Below are 20533 nucleotides of genomic sequence, written 5' to 3'. Positions count from 1 at the left end.
GAATACAAATTGGAAAAGAAGAAGTAAAACTGTCACTGTTTGCAGATGCCATGATACTATACATAGAGAATCCTAAAGATGCCACCAGAAAACTACTAGAGCTAATCAATGAATTTGTTAAAGTAGCAGTATACACAATTAATGCCCAGAAATCTCTTGCATTCCTATACAGTAATGATGAAAAATCTGAAAGAGAAGTTAAGGAAACACTCCCATTTACCATTGCAGCAAAACGGATATAATATCTAGGAATAAACCTACCTAGGGAGACAAAAGACCTGTATGCAGAAAACTATAAGACACTGATGAAAAAAATTAAAGATGATACCAACAGATGGAGAGATATGCCATGTTCTTGGATTGGAAGAATCAATATTGTGAAAATGACTAGACTACCCAAAGCAATCTACAGATCCAATTCAATCCCTGTCAAATTACCAATGGCAGTTTTTTACAGAACTAGAACAAAAAAATCTTAAAATTTGTATGGAGACACAAAAGATCACGAATAGCCAAAGCAGTCTTGAGGGAAAAAAACAGAGTTGGAGGAATCGGGCTCCCTGACTTCAGACTATACTACAAAGCTACAGTAATCAAGACAATATGGTACTGGCACAAAAACAGAAATATAGATCAATGGAACAGGATAGAAAGCCCAGAGATAAACCCACACACCTAGGATCAACTAATCTATGACAAAGGAGGCAAGTATATACAATGGAGAAAAGACAGTCTCTTCAGTAAGTGGTGCTGGGAAAACTGGACAGCTACCTGTAAAAAATGAAAGTAGAACACTCCCTAACACCATACACAAAAATAAACTCAAAATGGAATAGAGACCTAAATGTAAGACTGGACACTATAAAACTTTTAGAGGAAAACATAAGAAGAACACTCTGTGACATAAATCACAGCAAGATCTTTTTTGATCCACCTCCTAGAGTAATGGAAATGAAAACAAAATAAACAAATGGGACCTAGTGACACTTAAAAGCTTTTGCACAGCAAAGGAAACCATAAACAAGACAAAAAGACAACCCTCAGAATGGGAGAAAATATTTGCAAAGGAATCAACAGAGAAAGGATTAATCTCTGAAACATATAAACAGCTCATGCAGCTCAATATTAAAAAAACAAACAACCCAATCCAAAAATGGTCAGAAGACCTAAATAGACATTTCTCCAAAGAAGACATACAGATGGCCAGAAGCACATGAAAAGCTGCTCAACATCACTAATTAGTAGAGAAATGCAAATCAAAACTACAGTGAGGTATCACCCCACACCAGTTAGAATGGGCATCATCAGAAAATCTACAAACAACAAATGCTGGAGAGGGTGTGGAGAACAGGGAACCCTCTTGCACTGTTGGTGGGAATGTAAATTGAGTACAGCCACTATGGAGAACAGCATGGAGGTTCTTTAAAAAAGTAAAAATAGATTTACCATATGACCCAGCAATCCCACCACTGGGCATATACCCAGAGAATACCATAATTCAAAAAGACACGTGCACCCCAATGTTCATTGCAGCACTATTTACAATAGCCAGGACATGGAAGCAACCTAAATGCCCATCAACAGTTGAATGGATAAAGAAGATGTGGTACATATACACAATGGAATATTACTCAGCCATAAAAAGGAACAAAATTGGGTCATTTGTAGAGACGTGGATGGATCTGGAGACTGTCATACAGAGTGAAGTAAGTCAGAGAGAGAAAAACAAATATTGTGTATTAACGCATATATGTAGAACCTAGAAAAATGGTACAGATGAACTGGTTTGCAGGGCATTAATCGAGACACAGATGTAGAGAACAAACGTATGCACACCAAGGGGGGACAGTGGTGGGGGTTGTGGTTGTGGAATGAATTGGGAGATTGGGATTGACATGTATACACTAATATCTATAAAGTGGATAACTAATAAGAAACTGCTGTATAAAAAGATAAATAAAATAAAGTTAAAAAATTCAAAAAAAAATGGTAGTGGGGGTGGTGAATCGAGCCTATATGGTTATGCAAATCTGGGTGAAAGACCCATGTTCCTTAATCCAGTTTGAGCCAAAGAGTGGTGGTAATGAGTGCTAATGTTAATCTTCATCATGAACTAAGTACTCCTGTTACATCTGCTTTACTGATGAGGAAATTGGGACCCAGAGATGTTAGACAACCTGCCCATGATTAGACAACTAGAAAGAGGCTGAGCAGAGCATCCAAATGCAACCTGATGCCCCAGCCAGGACACTGATCTCCATGATGTACTCCCTCTGCAAACATATGGCAGTAAACAGACCACACAAAATGTACAGTGAATGTGCAGAGAAGGAGATGATAAGATAATTCACATCAGTACAGACTGAGGTGTTCAAAGGCAGAAGCTATTTAAAGAGAATGAAAGGGAAAGGAAGGTCCAATTAGAATCCAAATAGAGAGGAAGCAGGATGCAAAAGCAAATTGGGAAAAGGGGAGACAACAGAGGAACTCTTAGGAAGAAGGTGAGAGGAAAAGAAAAGCACAGGAGGAATGTCCTCTTCCACCCACACCCACCTCATAGCTTGGACCAAGTTTTTCTCTTCCTAAGTTATCGCTGGCTGCAGCCGACTGTTTGCATAGTGTGTGGATTGAAATATTTTATTGCTTTATGGAGGCTATAAAATAAATGTGATTAAAGGCAACAACGACACTTCAGTTCCAGTGGATGAAGTTGGGATGCTGAAGCCTGGGCTTTATCTGAGCAAGGTTTTTTCAATCAGGGAAGAGGGTTCCATTTCTCATTTTTGTGTTGGGAAGACAGCATAAGAATGGATGGAGAATAAGAGTTTTTAAAGAGTCAAGATTTTAAAAAGAGGTTCTGAAGGTGTTCCACTGGAGGTGGGAAGCAGAAATGGAGAGACATAAAGGCTTAGTATATGAAAGCAGGGTATGCAGGGAATGATTGGTCTCTTAAAGGAAACAGATGTGGGGTCTGAAGTATGAATATAGAGGAATGAGATGAAAGAAATCTTGAGCGTGCTAAAATGATAATATTTCTTAAAGGGATTAAGGTAGAATGTTTTTTCCCCAGGAAAGTTCTGACAGAAGGAAATATGAAGAATTTAAGGATTCAAGGTGAGGTAAGGCCAAAGGTCCACTATGAGAAGCAAAAAAGCAAGAGACTTTAGGAATTAGTGTCCACAAATGGAGGGAGTGGTGAGTTCCAATAACTGGGCTGTAGGAGAAGAACCACTTTTACTAAGAAAAATGCAAATCAGATCTGCAAATATTGACAGTTGAGAACTGTGTTAGGTGCTCGGGGCTAGAGGAGGGCGTAAGCAGGTATGATGCTACAAAATAAGTACAATAAACACCTTCCATCTTCATTAAGGATTTTATACCCTACTGAGGGACGGTGATATCAACACCTCCCTCCATTACATGATACAGAGTGGAGTAAAGATAAAATGCAGTCACTGAAATAGGAATTTGGACCTTAAGTGGAAGAGTGATGAGATTCATAACATGCTGGAGGACACAGAGTTTCCTGTGGTTTTCCTGAAGGTTTCACAGAGGAGGTGGCATTTCTAATGGATCTTGAAGGATGAAGATTTTGTGAAAGAAAGAAATTCAAGCCTTTATATTATGCAAAAACCAATGCAGGAGAGCCCAGGGCATTCTGGTTTGGGTGAAAGAGTGAAGGTCTAGAATAGCTGGGTCCAAGGCAGTTTGGAGGTTAGAAGAGAAACCAAATCACATGACCTTTTGGAACCATGCTGATAATCCTGGATTTAATTTTATAGGCTAGTGTTTCTCAACCAGTTTTCTGCCTTCACACCTTTTATATGCACAGTACAACAATCCCAGCTTTCAATAGGACCCCTGCTCTACTGAGGGGCCATATCAGAATTGGAGAGTGGTGGACTTTTAAGGAGGAAAATGGTACGATCAGAGCTGAAAGATGCATTCACTGGGATGGAGACTGAAATCAGGAAAAGCAACTTGTAAGTAATTATGGTTATCCAAGTAGAGACGATGAGGGCCTGAACACACTATGAGTGTATAGAGGTAGAAATGACTGGGCTTCATTTTTTAAACTGAAGTATATAGTTGATTTACAGCATTGTGTTAGTTTCAGTTGTACAGTGAAGTGATTCAAACATACATGTATATATTTATATATACATATTCTTTTCCATTGTAGGCTAAGATATCAAATAGAATTACCTGTCCTATACAGTAGGTCCTTGTTATCTGTTTTATATATAGTCGTGTGTATCTCTTAATACCAAATTCCTAAGTTATCCCTTCCCTGCCTTCCTCCTTTGTTAACCATAAATTTCTTTCCTATGTCTGTGAGGCTGTTTCTGTTTTGTAAATAAGCTCATTTGTATCATTTTCTTAGATTCCACATATAAGTGACATCATATGGTATTTGTCTTTCTCTGGGCTTCATTCATTTTTGCCTTGACTGAACACCCACAGTGGGCCAGGCACTGAGTCTATTACTGGGGATATAAATATTAAACCTCAAGAACTACTACACATTGCTTACAGTCTATGAGGCAAGTAAATCAATACTGAACTATGTAGAGGCCATGACAGAAGTAATGGAGGAATTTTTAGGAACACAGAGAAGAGGTGTTTAATTACCTATGGTTTCAAAAAAGCCTTCCTGAAGTGAATAGAGTTGAACTGAGGGTTAAAAGATAAGTAAGTACCACCCAGGTGGAAAAAGGGAAGACAGGCCAGGAGGGGTTGGGGAGGATGAGAGAGCATGTACAAATACACAATGGCATGGAATGGCATATGACACAAGAAGAAGAGCAAATATTTAGGCCAAAAATGGAAACTAGTTGCTGTATATCGAGCCAGGCAATGTATTAGTAAACGGTCATGTGTTACGGCATATAACCTTTGGAATGTTCATCGTATGGGCCGCAGAAACCATGGCCAAAGGTTGAATGAAGACTGCCGTATCAAGGAGTTTGGAATTTAAGTGTAAAGTACCATAACTCAGATTTGTGTCTTAGAAAGATTATTCTGGCAGCAGTGTGAAGGATGAATGGAAGGGGCAGAATTTGGGAAGCAGGCAAACAAGTTGGGCAATAAGGGGTCATGGTAATGGCAAAGGGGACGAGTATGAGAAAGCATGAATAGGAGCAGTTAGCATGAATGGTGGTGGATCAGAAGTGATGGAAGAGAAAGGAGCCTAGGAGGAGCCCAGGTTTCTGAGCTGATGACTGTGGTTGATAGTAGTGTGATTCAAAGAGCTAGAGAATGAAGTAAGGAGGTTGGGGTGGGAGGGTGGGGGGCAAGGCAAGCTGGAAATGAGAGGTAATGTGCTCTGTTCCATTCCTACTGAGGCAGAATTATCTGGGAGTGATTTCTAGTAAACAGCTAGATGTGCAATCCTACAGCTAAGAAGAGAAGCCTTGGCAGAAGATCTAGAACTGGGAGTCATGCTCCTATGTTGGTTGTTGATGCCAAGAGGATGAATCAGTTCACTCAGCATCATGTGAAAGGAGAAGAGGGCCAAAGACAAAATCCTGGGCAAAACTCACATTTCAGGAATGGACAGAGGAAGAGATGACTTTGAAGGAGAACAAGAAAAAGTAATATGAGAGGTAGGAGGAAAACCAGAGAGAGTGATCCTAGAAAAGGAAGGGCATTTCAGTAAGTAAGAGTGGTCAACATTGCCTGGATTAGGCAAGAGGCTGAAGACAAACAAAAGAGAAGGTTGAGCCAAGACCTCCAACTTATGGGACTTTAGGTTATCAGCAGCAGAGAAACAAAACTTTCATGTATTGTGAATACTGTGCATGAGCAGAAGTCAAAATGAGAAAGAAAAGGAAGATGTGATTTATAGTAAAAAATATATATTTGGTCTTCATCTCCGTTTCTGGCATAGAGCTCCTAAAACCCTTGGAATTTCCTAAGTGATAAGAACATTAAGGTTGTCTTGATAGTCATAACAAATCCCTGTTAACCACAACTGAGTTTATATAAAAGTGACTTTTGGAGAGAATCTACAGATGGATGCTAGTTGCCAGGGGAACCAACCACATGACTGAAGGTTGGAACTTTCAGTCCCATCCCCCTGGACCTCTAGGCAGAGGAGAGAGGCTAGTGGTTGAATCATTCGGCAATGGCCAATGATATAATCGATCATGTCTATGTAATGAAGCTTCCATAAAAACCCAAAGGACAGGGTTTGAGGAACATTCTCAAACCAGAATACTTCCATGTATCTCTGTGCCAGGCCCCAAACCACAAAGACAGAAGCTCCTTTGTTTGGGACCTTGCCTATATATCTCTTCATCTAGCTATAGATTAGTATCCTTTAATATCCTTTATAATAAACCGATAATGTAGTGAGTACACTGGTTTCCTGAGCTCTGTGAGCTGGCCTACCATATTAATCAAACCCAAGGAGGCGTTCTGGGAACCTCTGATTCATTACCAGTCAGTCCAAATCACAGGTAAAAAATTAGACTTGTAGTTGACATCTGAAGTGGTAGCACGATCTTACGGGACAGAGCCCTTAATTTCTAGAATCTGATGCTATCTCCAGGCAGATAGTTCAGGAATTGAGTTGAATTGTAAGTCATCTGACTGGTGTCAGAGAATTGTTTGGTGGTATGTGGAAAAAAGCCCACACATTGGAATTGGTAATCAGAATCTTAGAGGCAAGTTTAATAGTTTAAGAAAACAGTCACTATGGGACAGGCAGAGGAAAAATACTGTAAAAACAAGACAGTACTCTAAAGGTATTGCTATAAAATACGAAATGTACCATCAAGATATTCATATTCCCTTCCTGGGGGATGTAAGGGGTGGGAAGGAGGTGGAGGAAGAATCAGGGCAAATATAACCATCTCACTTCAGAAGAAAGGACATACGAGCATGACTGATGGAAATGTTGGAAGCTAATGCTTAAAAGAAAGAATGTTATTTAGCTAATGGAAATGAAAATGGGCTAAGACTGCAATAAAACTTGAAGGTGTTTCTAATGAACAGTTTAAAGTATGTCTAATATCACCTCAGAAAAAAATTTGGGTTTAAGCAGTTTTTAATAAATAATGGCTGCTAACATCACAAAAAGAGAGACTAATAGCATACCTCCTGAAGATGGTACACAACACCATCTGTGAAGTATTCACACACACACACACACACACAAATGGAACCTGAATCAGGTGACACTCTAGATCTAATTTTTAGTTCACAGGAAATAAGGGGGTCGAGGAGCATCTTACACAACAGTTTGGAAATAAAATTAGCAAAATCTAGAAAGTGGGAAACTATGCAGGGTAAGTAACCTAGTGGCTTTAACAAATAAATTGCAAAGATGAAAGAAAAGAGGGAAGGAGCTGTATTTTTTGAGACTTGAGACACATCAACCAAATGCAATGGGTGGAACTTTTTGGATCCTGATTTCAACAAAGCAGCTATTAGAAACAATTTTATAAAATAATAGGGGAAATTTTAATACTAATTGGATCTATTATGACATTTAAGGAATTATTTCAAATGTTTTAGGTATAATTTTTTAATGAATCCTTATCATTTAGAGATATATACTGAAATACTTATGGATGAAATGGTATAAAATGTGGAATTTGTTTCAGAATAATCTAGTAGCCCCAGGACCTGGTCCCACCCACCAATGGGCTGGCAGCCACTGCACAAGGCAGGGCCTGGCAGCCAACTGGGCTGGAAGCAAGTTCTGCCTACCAGCTTGCCCACAGTAGTCAGTCCTGCCACAACAGAAGGGCCCATGAAGCCCATATAGGGGGTGCCTCTAAAGCCAGAGGGAAGGTGGCCAGAGGGAAGGTGCTGCTGGACCCCAAAGACTTCTCTATAAGGCCACTTCTCTAAGACTGGGAAATGTAACCAACTTACCTAATATATAGAAACAAACACAGAGAATTAGATAAAATGAGGAGACAGAGGAATACGTTCAAAGCAAAGGAACAGGTCAAAACCCCAGAAGAAGAACTAAGCAAAGTGGAGCTAAGCAATCTACCCAGTAAAGAAGTTGAGGTGATGATCATAAAGATGCTCAGTGAATTTCAGAGGAAAATGGATGAATACAGTGAGAAGCTGAACAAATGGTTAGAAAATATAAAAAAATAACCAAATAGAGCTGAAAATACAATTACTGAAGTAAAAAATACACTAGAAGGAATCAACAGTAGATTAGATGATACAGAGGAGTAAATTAGTGAACTGGAAGACAAAGTAGTGAAAATCACCCAAGCTGAACAGAGAAAAGAAAAAACGATTTTAAAAAATCAGGATAGTTTAAGAGACCTCTGGGACAACATCAGCTTAATAATATTCACATCTTAGGCATCTCAGAAGGAGAAGAGAGAGAGAAAAGAGCAAAGAACTTATTTGAAAAAATAAGAGCTGAAAACTTCCCTAACATGGGGAAGGAAACAGACATTCAAATCTAGGAAGCACAGGGAGCCCCAATCAAGATAAACCCAAAGAGGTTCACACCAAGACATGTTACAATTAAAATGGCAAAAATTAAAGATCCAGAAAAAATCTTAAAAGCAGCAAGAGATAAGCAACTAGTTATGTACAAGGGAGATCCCATAAGACTACCAGCTGACTTTTCAGAAGAAAGTTTTCAGGCCTGAGGGAGTGGCACGGTATATATTCAATGTGATGAAAGGAAAAAACCCAAGACTACTCTACCTGTCAAGGCTATCATTCAGATTTGATGAGAGAATAAATAGTTTTACAGATAAGCAAAAGCTAAAAGAGTTCAGCACCACTAAAGCAGCTTTATAAGAAATGTTAAAAGGACTTCTCTAAGTGGAAAAGAAAGGACTACAATTAGAAATATGAAAATTATGAAATGAAAAATCTCACTGGTAAAGGCAAACATACAGTAAAGGTAGTAGATCAATCACTTATAAAACTAGTAGGAAGGGCTTCCCTGGTGGCACAGTGATTGAGAATCCGCCTGCCAATGCAGGGGACACGGGTTCGAGCCCTGGTCTGGGAAGATCCCACATGCCACGGAGCAACTAGGCCTGTGAGCCACAACTACTGAGCCTGCGCGTCTGGAGCCTGTGCTCCGCAACGAGAGGCCACGATAGTGAGAGGCCCGCGCACCACGATGAAGAGTGGCCCCCGTTTGCCGCAACTAGAGAAAGCCCTCGCACAGAAATGAAGACCCAACACAGCCAAAAATTAATTAATTAAAAGAAAAAAACTAGTAGGAAGGTTAAAAGACAAAAGTAGTAAATTGTCTATATCCACAATAAATAGTTGAAGGATACAGAAAACAAAAAGTTGTAAAATATGATATCAAAAGCATTAAACATGGAAGGGAGGAGAGGAGTAAAATGGCAGGATTGTTAGAATGCGTTAGAACTTAAGAGATCATCAACTTAAAATAACCATATATACATACGTTGTTATATACGAACCTCATGGTAACCACAACCATAATTCTATAATAGATACACACACAGAGAAAGAGAAAGGGATCCAAACATAACACTAAAAGTAGTCACCAAATCACAAGGAAAGAGAGCAAAAGAGGAAAGGAACAAAAAAGAATTAAAACAACAACGAGAAAACAATTAGCAAAATGGCAATAAGTACATACCTACCAATAATTACTTGAAATGTAAATGAACTAAATGCTCCAATCAAAAGACATAGAGTGGCTGAATGAATGACAAAACAAGACCCATGTATATGCTATGCTACCTACAAGAAACTCACTTCAGAACTAAAGATGCACATAGACTGAAAGTGAGAGGTTAGAAAAAAGTATTCCCTGCAACGAAAATGAAAAGAAATCTGAGGTAGCAAAACTTATATCAGGCAAGATAGAGTTTAAAACAAAAACTGTAACAGACAAAGCAGGACATTACATAATGACGAAGGGATCAATCCAACAAGAAGGTATATTCCAGTTATAAAATAAATAATGTACAGCATAGTGAATATAGAAATAATATTGTAACAACTTTGTATGGTGACAAATAGTAACTAGACTTATTGTGGTGATCATTTTGTAATGTCTAAAAATATCAAATCACTATGTTGTACACCTGAAACTACTATAATATTGTAAGTCCATTATACTTTTTCTTTCTTTAACAAAAAAACTCATAAAATTATGAGGTTTTGCAGAGATTATGAGGTTTTGTAAGATTTTAACTCGACGCTCATTTTTGTGCCATTAATTTGAATAGTACACTTTGGTACTATGAAATAAATCCAATTGAATGAACAAAAAGTAATCCAGGGAGCGTGGAAGAGGAATGTGTGTGTATTTTATAGATGAAATAGGACTGAGTCTGGGTTGATAACTGTTGAATCTGCATGTTGGGTTCACAAGGATTCGGTATACTACTTTCTCAATTTTGTTTATGTGTCAAAAGCACCATAGCGAAAGGTTAAAATAAATCAAAGAATAAATGTGAACATACGGGGCATTTCCCTGGCAGTCCAGTGGTTAAGACTTGGCGCTTTCATTGCAGTGGCCCTAGTTCAATCCCTGGTCGGGGAACTAAGATCCTGCAAGCCACACGGCGTGGCCAAAAAAAAAAAAAAAGTGAACGTACCCATGATGTCCTTTCAGATCTATGGGAGGACTCTAATAAGCTCAAAGTGTTAATATTTCAAAATTGTCATTATTTCCTTTTGATGCTGAGTCTCTTCTAGTTTTAAATGTTACTAATTAAAGAGATTCCACCAATCCTTAAAGGTTAAAGACTGCTGTTGGCCACTACAACACAATGGAATGCATGAGGGGTGTGTGTGTGTGTGTAGATACACACACACACACACTTTAATGTGGTTGTTTTGTGGTTGTTTGTTTGTTTTCCGGTATATCAACACCCAGGTTTCTGGGTGGCAGCACAGGAGAAGCCAGGAATGTAGGTCAAATTGACCCATTTGGGGAAGGCAGATTTTGGCTGTCTGCATTTCAACAGGATCTCAATCAAGAAGACAGCCACTACGAAGAGGGGCCTACTCTTGACTCCATGAATTCAGAATCTGAGAGTTTCTTGAGGACAGGAAGCAGTTTCTATGGAAGCAGACTGGAGTCAACAGCTAGATTCTCAAAAAATACTGAAAGCAATATGATTTCAGAAGGGAAGGTCAAGAGGAGAGACCCACATTACAACAAAGAAGAATGGCTCCAAGATGAGAGGGCAGGTCCCCACAAGTGACGCAATAGGTCTGTCACCAATAGTTCAAGAATAGAGACTTGCCAGTTGCTCTCAATCCTATCTCCTGCAATATGAGGTCCCCAGGTATGGCTGGTGGCCAGAAGGAAGCTAGGTTGTCTGCTAAAGGAAGCTGATAGTCATGGCAGGGGGCTGGGCATGCTTTATAAATTGTCTTCCACTTCGGGTTACAAAATTTTTGCTGTTAGAGTTTAAGAGCCCTGGGAGAAAGTGAGGAATTAATCTACACACCCATTTTAGATAGCGTCATGACTCACAATATGCTTCTGAGTGTCCCATTTGCTTGAGAACCTTATAGATCCCTGGGAGAAACACTAATGGAGTAAAGGAGACTTAAGGAGAAAGGGCTGGATGCTTGTACTGATAGTTGAAGGTATTGGGGCATATAGGGAATGGATGTAGTAGCATATTGGACAGGAGTGACAACTCCTCCTGAGCAGGAGAGAAAAAGGTGCCAAGGCATCTGGCTGATTGTGGGAAGTTTAGTTTATCTATTTATTTTTTAATATTTATTTATTTATTTGGCTGTGCTGGGTCTTAGTTGTGGCACATGGGATTTTAGTTGGGACATGCGGGATCATTTTTAGTTGGGGCATGTGGGATCATTTTTAGTTGGGGTGTGTGGGATCATTTTTAGTTGGGGTGTGTGGGATCATTTTTAGTTGCGGCATGAGAGATCTAGTACCCTGATCAGGGATCGAACCCGGGCCCCCCCGCGTTGGGAGCGCAGAGTCTTAACCGCTGGACCACCAGGGAAGTCCCAGGAGTTCAGTTTAAAAGCTTAGGAATCTGACATTATGTAGAGAGTCCCAGATGCCCAAGGGAACTTTTTCCAAGTCCCTCTTGGAAATAGTGATTTGTGAAAGAATGGACACCCTAGTGGTCCGTTTTAGACACAGTGAGAAATCAGGAGAGTAAAACTAGCTTTGAGGAGCTTAGTGAGAGTTGTAACACTGAAGAGTAAAATCCTGACACCTCAGTCTTCCCTCCTCTCATCCCCTTCCTCCTTTCTCCATCTCAGCGAAATAGCAGCAGTTACGGCAAAGAAAAAGCCATCCTGAGCCCTCCATGAGGGAGGGAGTGGAAAAGAAAGCCACAGAAATGGGAAGAATGAGGTGATACAGAAATGGCCAGAAGGCTAACTCCATCATCACGTAGAAGTAAGAGCAGCTATAGCAACTAAGTGAAGTCACCAGGAGGTGGAGGGGGAGAGCAGGGGAACTTAAACGCCACCCAAATCACCTTGCTGTCTTCCAGGAGGGGAAACACCTAGGGAAGCCTGGTTCTTAGAACCCCTCATGGAAGAGCCAACAAGAGCCACTGATTGTTGCTGACTGTTACCTATTTTCTTTGAATGTTCCCTCATAGGCTGGGTGATCAAGGGGGTCTTGGGGTACATTTTAGTGACTAATGCTTTGACACAGGATTATGATGTTGATCCCATTTTTATAGCAGAAGTTAGAAAGCTCACAGTTCCTTCTAGGTACTTTGTGTTATCAGGTGAGCAGTGGTGATTTGGACCAGAGCCTCTGAGTTAGAATCGCTAGACTTCTCGAGGGAACAGTTGGCTTTTTAAAAGAATTCAGTAAAAAAAAACCAACAAACTACAGTAAGGAAGTTTTTAAAAATAACTAAATAACCTTTAAGGAACACCCTGAAGTGACACACAGTTACAAGAGAGAAATTATGACCCTAATTACAAGCTTAGCTTTTCTAAAGAGATACTGTCTGAAGAAACACAGGCAGGCCTTCTATTCCTTTCCTCTCTCCATATGAAACTCGTTTATCTGCAGCTCTGTACATCCAACTGTTCTGTGCCGTTTCTTCCTTGCCATATAAAGCTACCAGCCTCGTGTGAGTCCTGGAATTCCTAATTTCTCTCCACTCCTCCATAGGTAGTCAACTGGAGCTTCCTTCTCCGACCCTTCAAAATGTGGGCGTTTTCCCCATTGTGAGAACTTTCTCTTTAGTTTCTGTTGAGGATAGAGTAATGGGCTGGAATTACGGAGGGTGTTTTGTTTAGACTTTGGTCAAGACTTCCTGAAACTAAGGTGTGTGAACTGAGATGCATTGCTAAAGAGTTTTGTTTTTGTTTTTTACTTCCTCTCTTCGGTTTAAAATACTAAGTGGTTTAAAAAAATAGATTTATAAGGTGTTTTCATCATAGCCTGCTGAAAGGTTAAAGACAGGGGATGTATTTGGAAAAAAACATCTCTGGCTCCCTAGACCATCTGTTCTTTGACATCTACCATCTATCAGAATATGATGCTAAATGCTTGGGAGAGCTGAGAGCTGTTAATATAGCACATGAAGCTATCAGTCAGCAGAATGATAGCTGGGAGGACAGATTTTGACACTTCCCTTATCGTCTTTTCTTGAACTCAGATGCAAGATCATTCCAGTCACTTTAAAAAATATGGGCCAAGATTATGGCAGCCTTGGAAGGCTTCTTTTTTGGACTTTTAGCCACTTGACCTTGGCTCACTCTGTTCATTCAGACCAGTCCTAAGGGTTTTGTGGGCACCTTAGGCAACTTCAGGACTTTACTGCACAGTTCAGTAGGGACCCTTGGTCCACTCAATGTAAGTTGGTATAAAACAGCTCCTATAGCTGCTTCATAGTCATCCAAAGGTTTAGGCCAGATCTCAGATGAATATGGACCACAAAACCATGACCACATCTCAGAGCTGCCCATCCCAACAGGCCTGTAGGTCATGTAAGCTTTTAGCTTTGGTGTACAGCATTATTTGGTCTCATCATCTGACCAAAATGTAAGCATGTACATATGAATGCTTCACCACCACTGAGGTAACAACTGCAGAGAGGGAAAGGAAAGGAGGTACTAGAGAGACCCTGTTCAAAGTCTGTTTCTGTTTTCTCTCAGGTCTGTGATCCTGAGACGGTTACTCTGAGCGAGAAACCTACCTGCCATGAGGCATACATGAGATAGTGCAGGTAACAGACCTGGTACATAGTAGGCAGGCTCATCTACTTGAACTGTTGTTGACATGATTATGTCAAATGAGCCTTACCTGGTTTTAAAGTACGTGCAAATAAGCATCCTGGGAGTATGTTTTTCTAAGCTAATTTCTATTTTTTTCCTTTCACCGCCCAACTCTCTACCCTTTTCTGTCCTGTGCTCATTATTACCAATGAGACACAGTTTTCACCAACAATTTTTTAGCATGTGCTTCCTCCTTTGACTACAATTACAAATTAAGGCCTACCTAAGGTGTCTGTTTCACCCTTTCAAGATTGCTTTCAAACAGCTCTAAGCTAGACCCTTAGTGTAGGCAGCCACCCCAAGAAAGAGCAGATACCAGCTTAGCTGTAGATTTCCCCAGGAATGCTGGGGGAGTAGTAAAATAGTGGAAGAGAGTAAATTGGCCATGAGAAATACTGCGGGGTTCAGAGTTCTAAATCTACCACTTATTAGCTGTGTGACCCTGTGTCCATCCCCCTCAGTTAACTCACTGGTAAATGAGCTAACAGTGCCTACTCTGCTTTGCTCATGAGACCTCTCCCACAGGGTTATTGTAAGGATCCAGTGTAACAGTGTCGGCCCAAACGTGGTAGGCATAGCACCTTGTACCATGTGAGATGATTTCTGGTGGTGCATGCCCAAAGTTTTTATTCCTTTTTAAATTTAAAGCTTAGTATTTATTTTTATATGTATTAGAAAACAATTTATTACATAACTAGCACACCAAACTCATGATTTCTTAGATGTAATTGTTCAGGAGAAGGGTTAAGTAAAAAACAAGAAACAATAGCAAATATATATGTATTAGTGTATGTGTGTATAGTAATTATGACAAAAAAGGAAGGTAGTGCCCTCGTAGAATCTGGGAGTCTGCAAAAACAGGATAAATAGAACAGCTGTCTGAAGATTTCAGGGAGCTTAACAAATATGTCATTATTACTCTCTGGAAGTCCCTGAGTTTCCTCACCCATAAAAGTCAACAAATGGTTGCTGATGCCTTCCACGAACCTGGCACTCTTCTGGGTTCTGAGGATATAACAGTAGATCAGAGAGACAAAATTCCTCCCTCCTGGAGCTTACATTCAAGTGGAAGAAACAAATCTAAGCCACAAAATGGTTGTGTGGATCTGAGCCAGTCACGTACGCAGAAAGCATTTGACAACTGCAGACACGCTCTCAATGTCTGCTATTGCTGCAGTGAGGTACCAGAGGTGGGAATGAGGAATTGATCTGAGAACATCTAAAAAGTACCTGGCAGAATCCAGAGAAATGCTGTAGTGTGGACAAATGTAAATTGTTTCTGTTTCCTTTGGGTTTTCCTCTGGGTGAAGTTCCTGGAAGAAGTTTCCTAAAATTACTGCACAGTGAAAGGACTCACCTTCATGGTCTGTGTTTGGCACCCCCACGCTCTCTCTAGAGGCATTGAGATCTGTGAGTCTAACCAGTACCATATTAGAATTACGCATCTTACTCTTCAAATAGTCAACCCAGCTTGAATTAATCTAACCGTAAGATTCCTCTTCTGAATCAAATGCTCTTCTGATATCCAAACATGTAAAGTCTAATTTGTTTTCCTTCATTCCCTAATTTTACAGTTCTCTCCAAAAGAATTAGCACATCTCCCTGGACTCACTTTCTCTTTTTAAATCCCCAAAGTCATATTTCTTAACTGGTTTGGGTTGCATTATGTCTGCATTTATTGGATCTTCCTATCAACTCACAAGTTGGCCATTTGACAATATTTAAAGGGTCAGCTACTCCTACTTGGGAAATTACTGCCTCAGTGAACTTACTAAAAGATACCCTAGTGGCTTGAAAGAATAAAAATAAGTTGCTAAAAATGTGTAATTTCCAAACAGGGAATAGGTTATGTCCTGGGAGATTGTGTTGAAAAATGAATACTAATAAATTTATAACAAAATAACTGCCCAGTAAAGATAAAACCAGAATATGATATATGAAGAGAATGTAACATGTTGGAACCAAAATGTAGGAGGAAAGATATTAATATTATTAACCAGGGTTGCAAATGAGACAAGTCCATATAACTTTAACTTTCAGACCCTCTATTAATGAATAACTGAAGATGATGATTCATTACTTCTATACTGCATCATCCTTGCCTATAGTTCCATGTTTAGCATTGTTACTTGAGATGATGCTTTCACTGTTTTGCTAAAGAATCCAAGTTTGCACATTCATTTTACTTCACTGATTCTTGCTAAAGTACATAGCAGGTTTGTCAATTGGGCTTCGGTTTATAAGGTTCGTCCCTAAAAAAAAAAAAAAAAGCCTAAGGCTTTCTATTTTGATTAAACAGTAAGCAGATACAAGTTTTTGCTATACCTGACAACCTGGTATGAAATGCAAGGCTTGCACATTTCAAACATGAGGTAAGAATATAAAGTGATTTTTAAAAACAAATCTCCCTGTACTTAAACTCAAAGGAATGTTGTCTCTTTTCAGCTCATTCTCATTGGGAGGTCATATACTTACTCTAACTGTGTTGTTTTTCCTCTAAACATTTGGAACTCCTCTTGTGGAACTGTCTTCGGAGTTTGCAAAGCATTTTTCTGAGCGTCCCGCTCTGTGCCAAGTCTTCATCCTTTGGGCTGGGGTTGGGGGATGGGAGCCAGTGGAAGGGAGTGGATTTAATGATTTCTGGAAAGAGCTGAAAGTCATCCAGAGGCCAATCTGGCAAATGGCGTGAGTGTAACCATTTGGGGTTAAAAACTAGAATAACAGGGCTGCCTATAAAGGGCAGAGCCTGGCTCTGTCACTTGGCCTATGAACTGACTCTTGGAAGACAGTCCTCAAAGCAGCTTCCGCAGCAGCTTTGGCCCGTGACTGGCATTCTTTGAATAGATGTATAGAGTCTCCTAAAGTGGCTACTTTTGAAGTAATACTTCAAACACTCATTTCCTTGTGTAGGACCCAGAGTGCTTTTTTCACAAACTACCATGGTCATGTGTAGAAAAGAGCCAACATTTACTAAGGATCTGGAATCAAGATAAGGACTGTTAGGCAAACATACTTTCACAATAACACTGAGGAAAGAAAAGAACTCGCTGTGAAGTGTTGGTAGTTCTTCCCCAGGAACCATAGTTAGTATTCAGCCACTGTCTGTATATCTACTGTACATGCCCTAGTAGAAGGCAATGCCAAACATGAGACCCTCTGCCATCCTCCGAATAAGTCCCCCCATCCCCCCTCACCAAAAATTTTAGAGATGTACCTAAAAAGCACCAATCACCTACGTATAAATACTTAAGTTATTAACTTAGTTACATATATTTAATCATTTTGTACACTTATAAAATTGATATTTTAATATCACTTTATATATTATTTCATATTTTACATAATGTTACTATAGTCATATTTTCTCCACTGTTGTATTTCAGTCTTATTCCAAGCCACAGCACAGTACTATGACAGTTGTTTTCTTTCATCCTGCAGTTACATATTTTCAACATCCACTATATAACCACTTACTGTAATATTTTAAAAAGTGATATTTAGAAGGCTTGTGCCCATCAACATCCACTCTTGCAAATATGAGGCCATTCATACAAGGGAAAGAAAAAATAAATATGTATTAAAGTTCACCGATTCCACTTATAAACATCAGAATCTTGCATTGATTATGAGTGTTTCAGGATAGTGTGTCTTCCCTGCAAAGAATGGTGTTATTAGAAATAAAATAAGGATGAGAACATCCTCTAGTAAGAAACTCAGAATATAAAGCAATTCCCTCTTTTTTCCAAGGAGTGATTTTGGGGAAAACCTTGCTTGGCATTGGAGTGTACTCAGAGTTAATGATTTGCTCTCTGTTACCCCACAAAGATTGAACATCACTCTAAGTTTTCATTGCTGCTGAAAGGGTGAAAATAGATTACCAGCAGAAGTCAGAGTTCACAGGAAGAAATCTAATAGAAAGACAGCGTAAAGGACAGCGAACAGAAGACATTTGACTTTCTTTTGGCATGCAGTAGGGGAAAATTTACATACAGTGCAATTGTTTGCCCCCAGAGATAGGAACGTATGCACTGGATTACAGAGCCAATACCAAAAAGCTCCACATTTGGGGGCATGAAAAAGTAGTAGGACATAGCTGAGGAAGAGAGAGAGAAGGAAAGTAAGCAAGAAGGGCAGGGGTCTATTTAGTTGAATAACAATGCTGCTTACACCAGGGCATCCTCAAGATTCTGTCTTTGGGCTTTCAAGCATTGGGTTCTTGGAAACCATCCTGTCTTGACTCCCACCCCCATATGCACTCTCACTGTATTTAACACTGTGGCTGAGGCTGGTGTTCTAATCCTGGCTGGGCCCCCAGACTTTTGTATGGCCTTGGTGGCTCTTCTCATCAGAATTGTTCAGAATTGTTCATGATATTGATGCCTTCACAGGGATAGCAGCATTCCATCAGAATGGCAGGCTTCCAGCTGTTGGCAGCAGCTTGCTAGCCTCCACGTTTGATATTAGAGACAAAGAAATTAAAGCATTCTTCTGGAGGATGGGTGGAGAGCCCTGGTTTTAAATTTCCCTTCCTTATCTACTTTGCAGGGTCTCAAAATGATGGCCCTCGAGGTACTTTCCACAGTCTGCTTACCTGGCTTAGTACACGCTGATACCTAAAACCCTGCTTTGTAATTTCCTCTTCCTAACTCTGTAGGCACTTTTCCTTCTAATTTTGGACAATCATTGGCATGATTTGGAAATTGCATTACTGCATATCTTTTAAAAAGAGTCAGTGTGGATAAATGACCTTTTCTATTATCTGTATTTTTCATTCCTTTCACAGTGCTTCATTGGCCAGAAATACTGACAGCCACATGGATTTAAACATGCCATGTATGGAGGGTCCTTAAAAAACTGAAAATAGAACTACCATATGACCCAGCAATCCCACTACTGGGCATATACCCTGAGAAAACCATAATTCAAAAAGAGACATGTACCACAATGTTCATTCAGCACTATTAACAATAGCCAGGACATGGAAGCAACCTAAGTGTCCATCAACAGATGAATGGATAAAGAAGATGTGACACATATATACAATGGGATATTACTCAGCCGTATAAAGAAATGAAATTGAGTTATTTGTAGTGAGTTGGATGGACTAAAGTCTGTCATACAGAGTGAAGTAGAGAAAAACAAATATCATATGCTAACACTTATATATGGAATCTAAAAAAAAATGATTCTGATGAACCTAGGGGCAGGACAGGAATAAAGATTCAGGCATAGAGAATGGACTTGAGGACACTGAATTACAAAAGTTTCTTCACGTATTTTAAAATTTAATTATTTGTGGGTTTTAGCTGTTGTCATTATTTTCTCCCAGTCTGCCACTTTATTGATAAAGCTAACAGCCTGCCACTTCTGTTAGCTTTATCAATAAAGGTTTCCTTCGTTTGTAATGTGTTCCAATACCTGATATATCTTCTTTTTTGATTTTGCCTTAACTCTTTGAAAATTCTTATTTTTCTACATAAATTTTGGAATTGTTTTTCATGTTAAAAATTTCACTCTGGGATTTTGATTGTAATTGCATTGAATTTAGAAACTAATCAAGGAAAACTTAATTCGATGATGTCAGAGCAAGGTGTCAATCTATATGTTATTTAATGTTTCATTTGTTTAGGTTTTCTGATTTGTGCTTTAATAGTTTAAAATTTATTCTCTATAAAGATGTTCTTTCTTTGGTTGATATCTACATATTTTATAGTTTTTGTTGCTACCATTAATAGTATCTTACATTCTATTATGTTGCCTATCGAGTTATTGCCTATTCATAGGAACACTATTAAATTTTACACATTGTTTTTATACCTAACAAACTTGCTGAACTCCCTTTTAATTTTAGCAGTTTACTGATTTCTTAGGTTTTCTGTGCATTTGATCATGATATTTTTAACTGGAAATAATAACAATTTGGTCTCCTTCCTTCATGTTCTTAATGCAGTGACCAGGACTTCCTGTACTCTGTTAAAGAATGGCAATGATACCAAGTCATTCATGTCTTGTTCTTGACCTTAAGGAAATTGCAGCTAAACTTTTAAATTAAACTTGATGATTGCAGTAGATGGTTGGTAGAAAGCTCTTATCAGGTTAAAGAAGCTTCGCTCTATTCCTAGTTTTCTAAGAGTTTATTAAAAAAAACATAGATATTGAATTTTATCCAGTGCTTTTTCTGCTTTTGTTGAGATACTCATGTAATTTTGCTTCTTTAGTTCATTAATGTGATGAATTATTTTAATAGTTTTATATTTTCACTTCTTAAACCATTTTTCTTAAATGGGCCCTATTTGATCATGCTTTAATTTCATCATTGAAT

The sequence above is a fragment of the Lagenorhynchus albirostris genome, chromosome 3, assembly GCF_949774975.1.
Source record: "Lagenorhynchus albirostris chromosome 3, mLagAlb1.1, whole genome shotgun sequence".
Taxonomy (NCBI): Eukaryota; Metazoa; Chordata; class Mammalia; order Artiodactyla; family Delphinidae; genus Lagenorhynchus; species Lagenorhynchus albirostris.
The sequence above is the reverse complement of the archived record's forward strand: the minus strand, read 5'-3'. Positions refer to the sequence as shown.